This window comes from Silene latifolia, chromosome Y (genome assembly GCF_048544455.1).
Source record: "Silene latifolia isolate original U9 population chromosome Y, ASM4854445v1, whole genome shotgun sequence".
Lineage (NCBI taxonomy): Eukaryota > Viridiplantae > Streptophyta > Magnoliopsida > Caryophyllales > Caryophyllaceae > Silene > Silene latifolia.
This window is the reverse complement of record NC_133538.1, coordinates 161,906,321-161,913,709: the sequence shown is the minus strand read 5'-3', so window position 1 is coordinate 161,913,709 and position 7,389 is coordinate 161,906,321. Positions and strand designations below refer to the sequence as shown.

The 7,389-nt window shown below is 34.9% G+C and overlaps 1 long non-coding RNA gene across 1 annotated transcript; it reads left to right on the top strand.

Moving 5' to 3' along the window:
- The first annotated feature begins 3,773 nt into the window (after positions 1–3,773).
- Positions 3,774–5,088, top strand: LOC141633608 (uncharacterized). Its single transcript, XR_012538394.1, has 3 exons — positions 3,774–3,944; positions 4,040–4,100; positions 5,013–5,088. It is a non-coding gene; the product is annotated as an uncharacterized LOC141633608 (long non-coding RNA).
- Positions 5,089–7,389: the final 2,301 nt, after the last annotated feature.

Genomic DNA, 7,389 nt, shown 5'->3' with positions numbered 1-7,389 from the left:
GAGAAGAAAAGAAGAAGAAACACGGCTGAGCAGCAAACCGGCCGTCTTCCCCTGAAGACTCCCGTCCCCCAGGACCACAATCCGTGCGTTTTCTTCCAAAGACGCCCGGGCAACAACACCCAGAAGACGCCCGTCTTCTCCCAAAGACGTCCGGGCAGAGACTCCTGAATCCGGCCGTCCCGTGCCTAAGACGCACGGATTCCAAGACAGTGCAAATCCGTTTCTTCAAGCTTCAAGAAAGATGCCCTTCCTTCAGAAAATACCGGCGTTTCCCTAAGTAGGGACTTAATCATCATTTAAGCCCGTAGTTAACCCTAATGCATCCACCTAATTTCCACTATAAATACACCATTAGTCTAATTAGAAGAGGATGTTCTTCTTATCAATTCTTATAGTAGTTAATATAAATCAAATCTCTCTTTAGATTTTTAATCAACAATTAATCAAGTTTTAATACAAGTTTTAGTTCCTTAATCTCTATTTTGTTCATCCTTTGTTTTGGGTAATTGAAGATTATTTGGGTTATTATTGGGAGATTGACAAACTCTTAATCAATCATCAAGTACTTCTATTATTCTTTGCTTTATTATTGGAATCATTAGTAGGTATAATTCTCTTAATCCCTTTTTAATTATTGCTAATTACTTTCATTTGTTCATCATGTTTCATTTTGTTGGTATGATTGACAATCTTGCTAGCATGTTCAACATGATAATGAGTGAGTAGTTCCATAGCTAGGGTTAATGGGTAATTAGGGGAAACCAACATGGGGAACGATTCATGCTTAAATTAATCTGCTTTCATGGTTTATTTGCTTGCTTGTTTTGATCTCAACTCATGCACATGTTATGTTTGATGAAATGTGAGCCTATGAATCCTTGCATTTTTTACCCATAACCTATCTTTTCAATGAGACTTGTAAGACATAAACCAACTCGAGTCTCATTAGACCATGCATGTTGTTGAGTAGGGAAGACTAAGTCGACTTGTAGGTGTTGTACAATCTAATCGATTCGGCTCCGGGACCCAAACTTTCCTAGGATTGTAAGATATAACCCAACTCAATCCAACACAACAATAATTGCTTGCTTATAATTTGAGAACATGTTTGTATGATCAATTCCCATGAATCCCCTATGACCCCATGACACCCTAGTGCTTTTTATCAATTGTTTACAATCCTTTCAACTCATCTTGCTTATTTACTTTCATTGCTATTTAGTTTAGTGACCTTCTACATCAACCCAAATTGTGACACCCCTAAGACACCACTAGTTTCAATAGAAATCTCATCTCAATTCCCGTCCCTTGGGATCCGACTTTTACTTGCCTCTTTACTTATTGTAGAGTTGTTTGTGAAGTTATAAATTGTGTTTTGGTCTAGGTGCTTCGAACGACAATTGTTCCGAAAAATAGAATTTAGCATCCGAAATAGTCCGACCAATAACCAAAATTTATGGAGAAGTTATCTAATACTCCGTAGTTGAAAGAAGTATTTTCTTTGGAAAGATTGTTTGAAAGAAGTATTCCTTTTATCTATTTTAGATTTACACCTAATTGTGTGTTTTATAATTGAACATAAATTGGCTATACTTCCATAATAGGTATTATTAGGTCCACCCTAGATTTACGTGTGTTGGGGTTATTTGGGCAAGTAGGAAAATTGTGTGCAACATATGATATAGAAGTAATAGTTAAATTAAAATACTACGTACTAATTGTACATATTTACTCAATTTCGAATATTGCTATTAGTGTATACGGAGTATTAGTGTATACGGAGTATATTTTTTTGTTTTCCTTAAAATGAACATTCTCCTATTAAAATGATCACGCACGATATAAATTAATTGTATCAATTGTGAGATCCTAAAGCAAGAAAGTTACACAGGATGTAAATTTGTTTTCCTTAAAATGAACATTCTCGTATTAAAGCAAGAACATCATTGATTTTGGTGAACATTTGTTTTCCTTAAAATGGACAACTGATCAATATAGAATGTACATTATAACAAGTAGCTTGGGTGAATGCACATCCAAGATACAACCGATGTACATACGCCAAAGATCAAAAGTACATTATCAATACAGCAAACCCAATAGACATTAACTAACGCCAGATATGTCGACAGCACAAAAGAAAACTAATAAATCATATTCAGGAACTATTTGTGAATGTCGTTACACGCTAATGCATGTCTAATAATCTTTATTACGATGTTTTTTTTGTGCTCAAATGTTAGTAGCGTGCATAGGTACTTGAATCTCAACATTGTCAACGATCTCATCTGCAAAAAAAAAAAAAAAAAAAAAAAAACATGAAATTAGAATTTAATAACCAACAAAATAACATTGATTTGTTCTAAATAAGTTACAATTAAAATGTAAAACTCACATCAATTTTGGACAGTCCACAGTTCCAAGTGGCTATTCCCATAAATGTTTCCATGTGCCTCATGGTGTAAATACCACAGTCAAAAATATTTATATTATTTCTCCATGGAAGCATTGCTATTGTAGGATCCATGCCCATTACTATATTACTTTTCTCCATAGTTGATTGATTTTCACCCAAAAACCGTGCAAAAGCATCACCTTGTAACACAATAATAAAAATTAGACGAGATGAACCATAATATACATGAATTTACCAATGCAAGTGAACGATAATATTTCATAGTTGAGGAGAATGTAAATTTACCAGTTCAAGTACACTATCACCATACTCTTCTAAGACACTCCCCCTTCTAATGTGATTGTCAAGAATAATGAGACATTTCCTTGGAAGGTCGAAAACGTACAACACAAAATGATTCTCAAGTGCAACAGGGAAGAAGAACTAGCTTCAGGGAAAGAAACAATTGTAAGGTCACTGACAAATAAAGGTTAATTTCATATTATGTAATAGCACATTTTGAAAACTTTGACGGTACATTCATTGACTTCCATTCAAATAGACTACTACAGTAATACTGAATTTAATTTCAATTACTAAATGAAGTGAGGGACTCACTAGTTCAATGGATGGAAGATCAATCCACTCAAACTCATTTAATTTTACTTCGATGCGACGCTTGAAAGGTTTGTAACTGTAACACCCGCGAATTTTCCATTTTGACATTTTAAATTTATTAAACTGTTCGATTACTTTATTTCATATTTTTGAATAATTCAATTTAATTAATTTTATGTCAAACACGATTTTTATAAACGTATTATATAAAAGCTCGTTTATATAAAAATACGTACGATTAAATTATATCTTTAAGGCATGATTTATATAATAATATATATATACGTATTTTTGGTCGGATAATAATAGTGACGATAATAATGACCGTAATAATAATAATTCCCGTCTCAATTTCCGTCTAACTATTGACCGTCACATTTTCATATATGAGGCTAATTTATTCGGACCCGGGGAAAAAGTCATCGAGTTAACCATTTTGAATTTATTCTGCTAAATGAACAAATTTCGTTAAAATCCGCTAATTTAGTAAAATCGCTAATAATTCCGTTTCAAGCCGATTTCTTATTATTTCCGTTAACTATCTGAGTTTATTTTATTTTTCATTCTTTAAATTTATTTATTATTGATTCCGTTTTATTACTGAAACTTTTACTAAAACCGATTTTATTAACTCGAGACGGTTTTAAAAACGAGTGAAATTACTTAACGATAAAGAAACGTACGTATAATATATAGCAGGCAAGCAAGCTCGTCACTCATTCTTTCATTATTATTATTGTTGTTGTCCATACGCCCCACCCCCTACTTTCCTCTTTCTTTCTTCTTTTCCCCTGCGAAAAACAAATCAACAGCAACAACATCAGTCCACCATTCTGTCCGATCTCAAAACCAAGATCTCTCCCTTATTTCTCAACCAAACTCCATTATTTTTGTACCATTAGCTTCCTCGTCCTTTCCTCGTTCTTTTAAGGTAAGAAATCTTCTATTTTGTAGAAGTTCGAAAATACCGTCTTAAAAGACAACTCGATTTCTTGTCTTAATTAACTCGTTTTTCCTCCTTTTTAGTTGAAGACTGAAGAAAGGCTCGTGCTTTGGACGTTTTTACTCGGGAATTCGAGAGTTAAAGGTAACGGTGATAGGTTACTCGAATTTTTATAATACTAGCTATTATATTTTCTATGATAAGATAATTGTATTAGTTGTGAGATGGGATAAGGGCGATATTACTTAAGTTGTAAACATGGTTATGGATTGATTTAATATATGAGGCAAGTTGGTAATGAAGAGAGATTGGTAGGTACGTATACTTGTGAAATTGAATATAGGACATGGTGCTCGTGTATACAGCAAGCAAGTGTAAACAAAGTTTCAGAGACTTAATATTCATCTCCATTGTGACTTGTGAGTAAAGCTATATTGGAGTATATTTGATTGTTACTTGTTCGATTATTGGGATTGAGACGATAAATTTTATTTGACTTTGATCTATGGAAATCGGAAATTTTGTAACTGGTGTATCTATTACTTTTGTATTGTGTTTAAATTGTCATTCCCTCTGACCTTGACTAGTGGGTGAGTAGCTTAGAGTTATACTCTAAATATTGAGCAATTCCTTTAATGGAATATTTGACAATATCGATATTGAAATTGAGATGGAAATCTGGTTACTATGGAGTATTATATTATGAGACGGAGTAATGAGTAGGACGGAGTAATGAGAGAGATGGGGTAGAGAGTTGAGATTGAATTAATTATTGGGACGAGAGTGACTATTATAAGGTTGGCCTAGCAGCGGCCTGGCCGTGGCCCTTGTAGCCTGGCCGTGGCCCTGTTGTAGCCTAGCAGCCGGGTGATGGCCTAGCCGTGGCCTGGCCGTGGCCTAAGGCAAATGGCTTTGGCTAAGTCGCGAGTTTGGGCCGTATCTATAAATTGTTTTGACGCTAGTTTGGTTTATTTAAAATATAATTAAATTAATTTCCGTCTCATATTTTATATAACGATAATTCGTTAATATCGTCCTTTCACATAATTATTTTAGGTGACTCATATGTGGTTGAAGATGAAGAATAATTTTGGGTTTTAGAAGCTTTCTCAAGTTTATTGCTTGTCTCTTTGCTAGTTTAAGGTAACATATTTCGAGTTACTCGACGAATTAATGTCACATTCTTTGCTTTTTGTATGATTTTGTGATTGTTAATTGAGTGGTTTATTTCACATGATAATATGGGTTAAATTCATGTCTAATTCATGTCTTTTGTTAGTTTAAGTTCACATATTAGTGTGGAAATGAATTGGGAATGACTAATTGATGCTTCAGACGATGTTAAACTGAACAAAAATGGAGAAATGGAGGGTTTGGGGTGGCGGCCCAGCAGGCCCGGCAGGCCCACCAGGCCCACGGCAGGCCCTGAGTTGGCCCGCGTCGGCCCGTTGCTTGTTTCGCGGTTTTTCATGCGTTGTTCGTCGTTTTGGGCGTATTAATGTTATATTTAGTATAAGTAGTAAATGGGTAATCACATGAAATGAATAATGTTAGTAGTGAATATAATGATGTTGGTAAAATTATACTTATATTGGTAGTTTGCACATGTTAGGATAGGTTATGAGATGAAATTGGAATGAATAGGCTTAAAATGAATTTTATAGCGATAATTGTAATGTTTGGATGATTATGCCAAAAACTGAGCCTTGGTCCCTTTGACTGAATCGATGTCAGTCAATAGTGTGATTGGTCAGCCGCGATTTAACCCGTACCTGTCGCAGGACTGGGGTTGCGGGTAAAAATTCGGTTGGATGAATTTATTGTGTAAATTGGTAATCGGCCTTATTCTTGTTCTAGGCCATTTAATATGTTTTTATTTCACATATGTTGTTGGTTGATTTGAATGGGTTCTTATATTGTTGAAACGGCCTTAGTTTCTCCGAAACCTTTAATATTGTTAATATTGCTGGAAATGGAATTGGTATTGAATACTTCTTGCAGGTTGTTGTGTTTGTCATAGATAGGCCTTTATAGTCTTTGACGAGTATATGTTCACTGCTTAATAGCCTTTGTGTTCCTGACTTGGTGGGATTATATCCAAGTTGGGGCATGACCTCGTTACTTATTTTGATAGTAAGTGGTCAGCTTAAGTACTAGCCAACCCTTTGGTGGACTCCTTAGGGTACTCACTTTGTTTTAGAAAAATTGTGGGTCTTGGGTGCGGTGGTGTGTATCCGCATGTCTAGGTCTGCGCAGATTTTAGGCTAGGGTTGTGTTGTGTCTTGGTCATGTTTTTATAGAACCTCTGAGCCAAGATACCGGTTCGATTACCTTCCCTACCTCGTGGTATTGACTCGAGTTACAGAGTGACTATTGACCGTACTAAGAACTTATGCCTGTCTTTGATATATTGTCCTTTCTTGTATGGTGACTTTATGAGTTGTAATAGGTGAGATGCAAGCCGGTTACAATTGATAAAGTTTGGATTACTGCTTGTTATATGTTTCACATGATAGTTTAATTTGGTCAGTTTAGTGTTCATATGTTAGAATACTTGATAATTAGATTATTTGTGATGTTGTTTACATGTTACATTACATGTTACATTAAACATGACATTTCGTGGCTGGGAGGACTCGAAGTTACTCCCCACTGAATTGTGGCTTTCGTGTTTGTATAAAATGCGATTGTGGGTTGATGATGATTTGATGGGGTCACGAGGCGAGCTAGTGAGCAAAAGAACCTTGGACTTAGTTTGGTTATGTTTTGTAGTAAACCTTTAAACATATGGTTATGTTTATATTTTGGAGGGACATATGTCTCCCTCTCTTACTTTGGTTTGTATCACTTAATTCTCGCGACTTTAGCATGGTTATGTAAATTAGTTTGTTAGAATTTGCAGGTTTTGGCACTCTCCTTTTGGAAATGTTTGTGAATGGTTTAGAAAAGTTTATTAAAATTACAGGTTTTATCTGGTTGAACCAATTACAAACATATCCTGTCAGTCTTTCTGTAGAATTTTACGTGTTTATTTTACGCTAAAAATGAGGGTGTCACAGTTGGTATCAGAGCATATTTTCTCCCGACGCACGTTTGTGCACCCCAATATAAATAACTTGACCTTGAAATAATAAACTTGAGAGATGGGTAAGATGGGTAGACTTAGGACCTTATGTTGTAGTCTCTTTGTGCTTGCTCTTTGTTAGGTACTAACCTGTTTGTTGATTGTCATTTAATAATTGTTGCGTTCTTGGATCAATGACCGTGAGCTTATCTATAGCTAATGGAGTTATTACCCTTATTATAAAAAAAAATTTTGAACTAAAGGTTTTGAAAATATTTTATTGTTTTTCACTGGTTTTAACGTCAATTAGTGTTAAAGCTTGTTATTGGAGACGTCTGATAATTAGTTTTATCATTTGTTGGTGTAAAA